Here is a 7,140-nt window from a genome sequence, read left to right as displayed (position 1 = left end):
CTCCGTTATTCTGAACAAGCAGGGATCTGGTAACGGACCCACCATGCCTCTGTAGAAGCCACTCCTAAAGAAAACATCAATGACAATAATGTAAGGAAGAAGGTTGTTATACTGAACAACAACTAAACTAAAACAAGGTGTAAAACAGTGGTGCATAATTAGGCATATGCAAAATTTAATATTGAGGACAGGCCACTTGTGACCACAATGAACATGAGACCTGACAAGCCCCTTGTGGAAAGTGCCTTTGGGCTGGTGCAGGGGGGCAGTCTTCTGTCATATCAGCAGCCGGTTTTGACAACCCGGTACATCACACTACAACGTGATGCACCACCAACATCGCACTTGCCTCTGGAGGGGTACGACATCTTGCCATCAGATTGTGTGTTTGTGTGCTCAGAAGAAGAGCTTCTGCATCTGAAAAACTTGTCTGTAACTCTGTAAATGGCTCACAAAATAGAGGAAGCTACATGTGAGCAAAGCTCTTTGTCTGAGTGGCATCAGCTCCGCAGGCCCAGAGTGACTGGCTTTAGGTTTCGGGAGGTGTGTCATGTCAGAGGCCAGAGCTCGGCAGAGTCACTAGCAGAGCGTATATTGAAGGGAACAAGGCAGACAGCAGACATGAGGAGAGGTACTGAGATGGAGCCTGCAATAGCACCAGAGTATAGTAGGCTAATGAATGTTAACTACTCACCCTGTGGTCTGGTCATTCACCCCAAAGCTCAATGTCACTTATGATTTTAAAATGATTTAGTGATTTACTTTATAATTTTGATAAACAATTTTGTTGAATCTGAATAGTAATATAGTATTATAATTAAACAGTATTATTAACATTCAACATTTGCAATGAAGTAGAATTATCAATAACTAAAACTCAACTATCAGCACCCAAGTACCAGTTCTGTAATCAAGTATTGTCAGCTGAGAAGGAAGAAATGCAACTGTAGTGGCCTCAGCTGCAGGTCATTTTCCATAAGTTACTTGTACTGGCACTGGTGTCTTGGGAAAAATCCATCTTGTCTCACTTAACCCATTTTTTTTAACTAATGCTGTGTTCTGGTAATTTGACACATACATGCTTCCGCAAACAGTTGGTTGGTCGGTGGATAAGACCAGGTCTAAGAAAATGTAAGTGTGTTTTTGATTTATTAGCTGTATTTATTAATGCATGTGAAGTGAATGTAAATACAAAGCCTGTTTAATTATAGCTTTAGTCACTTCCCTTTCAAATAATTATTGTTGATAATTTTGTTTTTTAAGATTTCTTTTTTCTCATTAACACTCATCATCACACTGCCTGCATTATTGAATTTTTAAGCTACAGACCACAAAATATGAGGTCCGCATTTACTGTTACACATTGGCTCTAATTAATAATTTGCTAATGAGTTGTTAGAGTTAAGTGTTTATGCACTGTCTTATTGGCCCTTTTGGATTTCTTTGATCTGACGCTGGATCCAAACACAGCACACAGGAACCTCAAACTGACAACAACAAGGAGGTGACACATGTGGAAGAAGACCAGCTGTATCCTCATCATGATTTTAGGTTTGATCAGCCTCAGCTGCTGTGTACCAACAGTCTAAGTGGTCGCTGTTACTGGGAGGTCGAGTGGAAAGGTTCATGTTGCAGTAACTTATGGACAGTGTTGGGGAGTAACGGAATACATGTACCGCCGTTACGTATTTAAAATACAAAATATGAGTAACTGTATTCCGTTACAGTTACCGTTTAAAAAGGTGGTATTCAGAATACAGTTACTTTGTTGAAATAAATGGATTACACTGCGGTACTTTCCTGTTTCATTTTGTCGCGGGTCAGGACTGTTTGGGTTTTGTTTGACAGCTACGTTCTGTTGTTCCAGGCGGCAGCGTTACGGTTGCCATGGTTACAGGGCGAGTCTCTCTCTCTCTGCGACTGTGTGTTTCCTGGGTGAGAGAGCGCCTTTTCGTTGTTGTTGTTGTTGGCTAAGCTAACAGGCAGAATGCTACAAGCATAGCTCTAAAGAATGTAGCATCATGGGCAGTGTAGTCCGTGTTGCAGGGAGAATGGACTGCCATACACGTTATGTCTGTGAGCGCGAGGAGGGAGAAAAAGGGGAGTGGAAAGGTACGAGTTGTCATCGAGCAAAAACGGGAGCTGGAAGCATGTAAATATAATAATAACCACTGCAGCCAAGAAGAGTGCCTGACGAGCCCAGTTGTAAGTAAGCTATTAAGACTCGACTGTACACCGTGTTCGTGTTTTCCTCCGAAAACAATAAGTTCCGTTGGAGCAGCCTTTCAACGCCTCTCTCTGTCTCTCGCAAGAAAAGTTGACCCACACAACAAACACACAACAAAGTAAAGCTATTTTTCGGCTACGAGCCGACAGGGACCCCGCCGTATTAGTCAGAGGTCCCTTTACTACAGTTCGGAGTCGCGGACCTTCAGTAACAGTAATAAATCACACACCAATAGTACATTCAACTTCTATCACTGTGCCATTGAGAGCATCCTCACTGGATGCATCACCACCTGGTATGGCAACAGCACCGCCTACAACTGCAAAGCTCTCCAGCGAGTAGTGCGGTGCTCTGAACGGATAATTGGAGGTGAGCTTCCCTCCCTCCAAGACATCTACAGGAAGCGGTGCCTGAGGAAAGCGGGGAGGATCATCAAGGACTCCAGTCACCCCAGCCATAAACTGTTCAGACTACTTCCATCAGGAAGGAGGTTCTGCAGCATCCGGTCCCGTACCAGCAGACTGAGAGACAGCTTCTTCCACCAGGCCATCAGACTGCTGAACACGTCATAGACACCTCAGCTTCACTACTGGAACTTTAACATTATGCACTCCATACTGTACAGTAATGCCACTGTTTTGCACATGTCTCAACTCTGTATATTTTTATATATTTTATTTATTGACTCTATTTAATTTGTAAAATATGTGTACACACACACACACACACACACGAAAAATATTTAGTATACACATCCAGAAATGCATATACTATTATATATTGTACATATATTTATTAGTTTCAGATGTAGCCATTCTTGTATTTTGCTTGTTTACATTATTGTATTTTGCACAACTCTGTTGCTTGTGAAGCTCGCACACAAGAATTTCACTCACATGTGCTGTACCAATGTACCTGCACATGTGATGTGACAATAAAAGTGATTTGATTTGATTTGATTTGTTGTAAAACGCATGATAATATATTAAGTAATCCAAAGTATTCAGAATACGTTACTGTCATTGAGTAACGTAACGGAATACGTTACAGAATACATTTTGGGGCATGTATTCTGTATTCTGTAATGGAATACATTTTAAAAGTAACCTTCCCAACACTGCTTATGGAGGAATCAGACGGAAAGGAGACGGCGATGAAAGCAGGTTTGGGAGGACTAATCAATCCTGGAGTCTCTACTGTCGTGATAATATAGGTTACTATGGAAATCATGATTACATAGGAAGAGCCATCCCTCTTCTCCCCTCAGCTCTCTCTCACAAAGTAGCAGTGTATGTGGACTGTTCTGCAGGAACTGTGTCCTTCTACAGCGTCTCCTCTGATAAACTGATCCACCTGCACACCTTCAACACCACCTTCACTGAACCTGTATATGCTGGGTTTAGGGTGAAGTCTGACTCTAGTATCCACCTCTGTGCTGACTCACAATAATGAATTTACTCTGGTGTTTCATACTTTTTCTTAGTTAAATATTGTGAATGTTAAATATATCAGGTAAATCTTCTCATAAATTGTGCATATATTAGTTTGATTTGCAGTCCAGAGTTGTTGGATGAGACTGATTCTCCTGAAAACATGTCTTTTATCGTCTTATTGTCTTCGGTGCCTTTTTTAAGAGCAGTTATCAGTTTCTATTAATATGTTACATTTTAAATACCCACAGGACCACAGTAAAAACAGTCTGATTTATAGATGACCTCCAGTCTGTGTTTCTTGACTGATCTAAGGAAAGCGTCTGGACTTCTTCAAGTTACTTAAAAAAGTCCAGACGTTTTTCTTTCCAAGCTCTTTAGACTACGATGACCTTCACAGACATTATGTGACTGGTTATGTTAAAAAACACAATCCTGAGTTGTAACAGAAATGTGAAGGTGAAGAAGAAAAAAAAAATAGATGTAAACAGTGTTTTTTTTTCCCTTGTTGACTTGTTGCATATGAAACAAACACTGAGACAGTGTCAGTGCATAAGGTGTTTACTTCTCCCATGTGCAAACAAACATGTGTTTAATTAACTTTAAACCTTTGTTGTTTAAATATTCTCCAATTGAATTTAAAAACAGCTGTTTTTTAAATAAATAAAAAAAAGGTCTGTTACTGTGTTGCACTGTTTATATAAAACACTAAAATGAAAGCGTTTATATGTGGACAAACTGTGCACTGTGTTCACAGAGTTAAAAACAAAGAGGAGGAACAGAGGAAAAAACAGGCAGGAAGATGATTTATAAGTGTCTTTGTAAACATTTATACAACACGTGTATTTATAGGACAGAGGTGTGTTATGCTCCAGGTATGAAACGTTACATTATGAATTGTTTTTAGGAGAAGAAGCAAAAAGACTTGTTCCAACTTTCATTCTGTCAGTTTCTCCTCTCATCACATAAATAACTGAGCAGTGACAGAGACCGTGGCTGCAGCGTGTTTCTCATCATGGCAAAAAATACTGAGAAGCACCCAAACTTTTGTAGGCCCTCAGATCTCATCCAATATAATTTGAGGCCTTGTTGATAACAAAATGATATAAATCGTTTGGTGTGAAGTTGGGGAGAGTGGCAGGGTTGCAGGTCATAGAACCAGTAAACACACTGGAGTAAATAAGTAAGTAAACATCCATATTCAGCCCTCCGTTACACAATTCCTCCAACACAAACAATAGTACCCTTGTTTGTTTGCTCATATTTACCATAGTTTATTCCCTTCATTGGATTGGAAAACACAGAGTTTTCTTCCTATGATTTTTTTTTAATTTTTAATTTTTTAAATTATTTTCTCTGGATTGGATTGGCGATAAAACACAGACTGGATAATTTTCCACTTTGTATTTATTTATTTCTTGGACTAAATGGAACCAAACGCGAGCGATGAACTATGTGAATTATTATTTAATTTTCATTTCATTTATTTATTTATGAAGCACATTTAATAACAACAAAGAGTTGACCGAAGGGCTGTACAAAGTAATAATTAAACAGTGACATTAAGATCAACAACAGGTAAGAAAATTAAAAGTAAATTGGATAAAATAATTGGTAACTCTCATTTAGTAAAGTAAGCCAAAGAGAAAAAAAATATGTTTTAAGATGGAATTTAAAAAGAGTGACAGTTGGGGCCTTTCTAATGTAGAGAGGTAGATTGTTCCACATTTTTGGCGACACATCCGCAAACACCCGATCCCCTCTGTGAACCATTCTACACTTGTGTAAGGTAAGGAGTAAATGATCACTTGATCGAAGGGCTCTTGAGGGCGTATAAAGGTGCAAAAGTTCAGACAAATAGTCTGGTGTCTGACCATTTAGCACTTTATAAGTCAAAGGTAAAAATTTTAATTAAATTCCAAAATGCACTGGAAGCCAATGTAGGGAAGCAAGCACTGGAGTAATATGTTGGTGTATCTTTACACAATTCAATGACTAATAACTAATATTGTCTATGTGTTGATACATGAACTTTGTATGATACTTTGTAAAGTTTTTGTGTATTTCAAGGGTAAAGCTTTCATCCGCATTAATCTTATGTTTCAGGAGAGAGACCTGACTGGCACGCCAAACTCTGATTACATGTACTGTCACACACTCACCTTGATTGCTGACCAATCAGAAGAAAACTTCCTGATGGCGTGAACCACAGTCCTCAGAGCTTGTGTCCCAGCTCTGTGGAGTGATCGATCTTCATGATGAGTCTTAATCTCGTCACGGTGTTATTTTAACTTTGAAATATTTAATTTATGATTTCACTTTATTTTACTTATTTTTATTTATTTTGTTTATATTTCCAATGTTTACATTTTTTAGCTTTCATAATTTAACTGATCATCTAAAACAGAACTATTTCCCACCTGGAATTAATAAAGTGTTCAAGATTCAAGAGGTTTATTGTCATGTACACCGCAAAACACAAATGGTTACGCAGAGCAATGAAATTCTTACTTGCAGGTCCCCTTCACACGACCAAAAGAAAGTAATAATAAGTAAAAACAGGGCTTTGTAGATCTTGTAGCTTACATGCGGGTGGAAACAGAATTTAAAGTAAAGTATTTGCAACACTGTCAACTGTCACTGTCAACACTGTATCTATGTATATAACCTTCCTTAGATGTGGCTTCATTACCTGATATATAATTTATTTTCTGGCAATAAAACAGATGTTACAGTAAGATAATCATACAGTCTGTTGTTGGATTGAGTCTTGGCGAAAAGCTCTGGTGTCAGTTTTTTTTTTTCCTCCTCAAGGGAGTCCTGTGCCTCTACATGAGGCTTGGCTACATCCAACTCACATAATGATGGTGAAGTTCACCATGCAAGAATTAACAGAGTTTATATGTTCATACACAAATATGTAGTAACCAAACCAGTTTACAATTAAATGGTTTTATTTTTTCTAACCAAAGATAAATGGAATAAGTTAAAAAGCCATAAATATTTCTTTATTCCAGTAATCTGATCAGACACGTCTGCTGGAGAATTACAGAAATTCTCATATATATATATATATATATATATATATATATATATAACAGAAATACAAAAGGTTTATTCAGCCTGAAAATAAAATGTTAGACACAACAGTGTCTATGAATTCTAACATTGAAATGACATCAGGAGCTCACAAAGCTTTTAAATCTGAGTTACATCTAGTGAAGGTCAGTTGATTTGTGTGAAGACGAAACAATTACAGTGATCTCTGTTAGTTTCTGATGTTTCTTCTTTTTAAACTGCAGACAGAGCAGACAAACTGTATCAGGCCTATTTCATAAGAATAAGAACATTAAACCTAATTATAGCCTTACTAGAATCAGAAGCCTTACTAGACCTTAATCAATGGTCAATGGTAACTTTATTGTCCCTAACGGGAAATTGATTTGCAGTATGTCCAAACAAACAAACAGACAACCAACACAT

Source organism: Haplochromis burtoni, unplaced genomic scaffold (genome assembly GCF_018398535.1).
Source record: "Haplochromis burtoni strain Fernald_Lab_line unplaced genomic scaffold, NCSU_Asbu1 Contig_694, whole genome shotgun sequence".
NCBI classification, from domain to species: Eukaryota; Metazoa; Chordata; class Actinopteri; order Cichliformes; family Cichlidae; genus Haplochromis; species Haplochromis burtoni.
The sequence above is the reverse complement of the archived record's forward strand: the minus strand, read 5'-3'. Positions refer to the sequence as shown.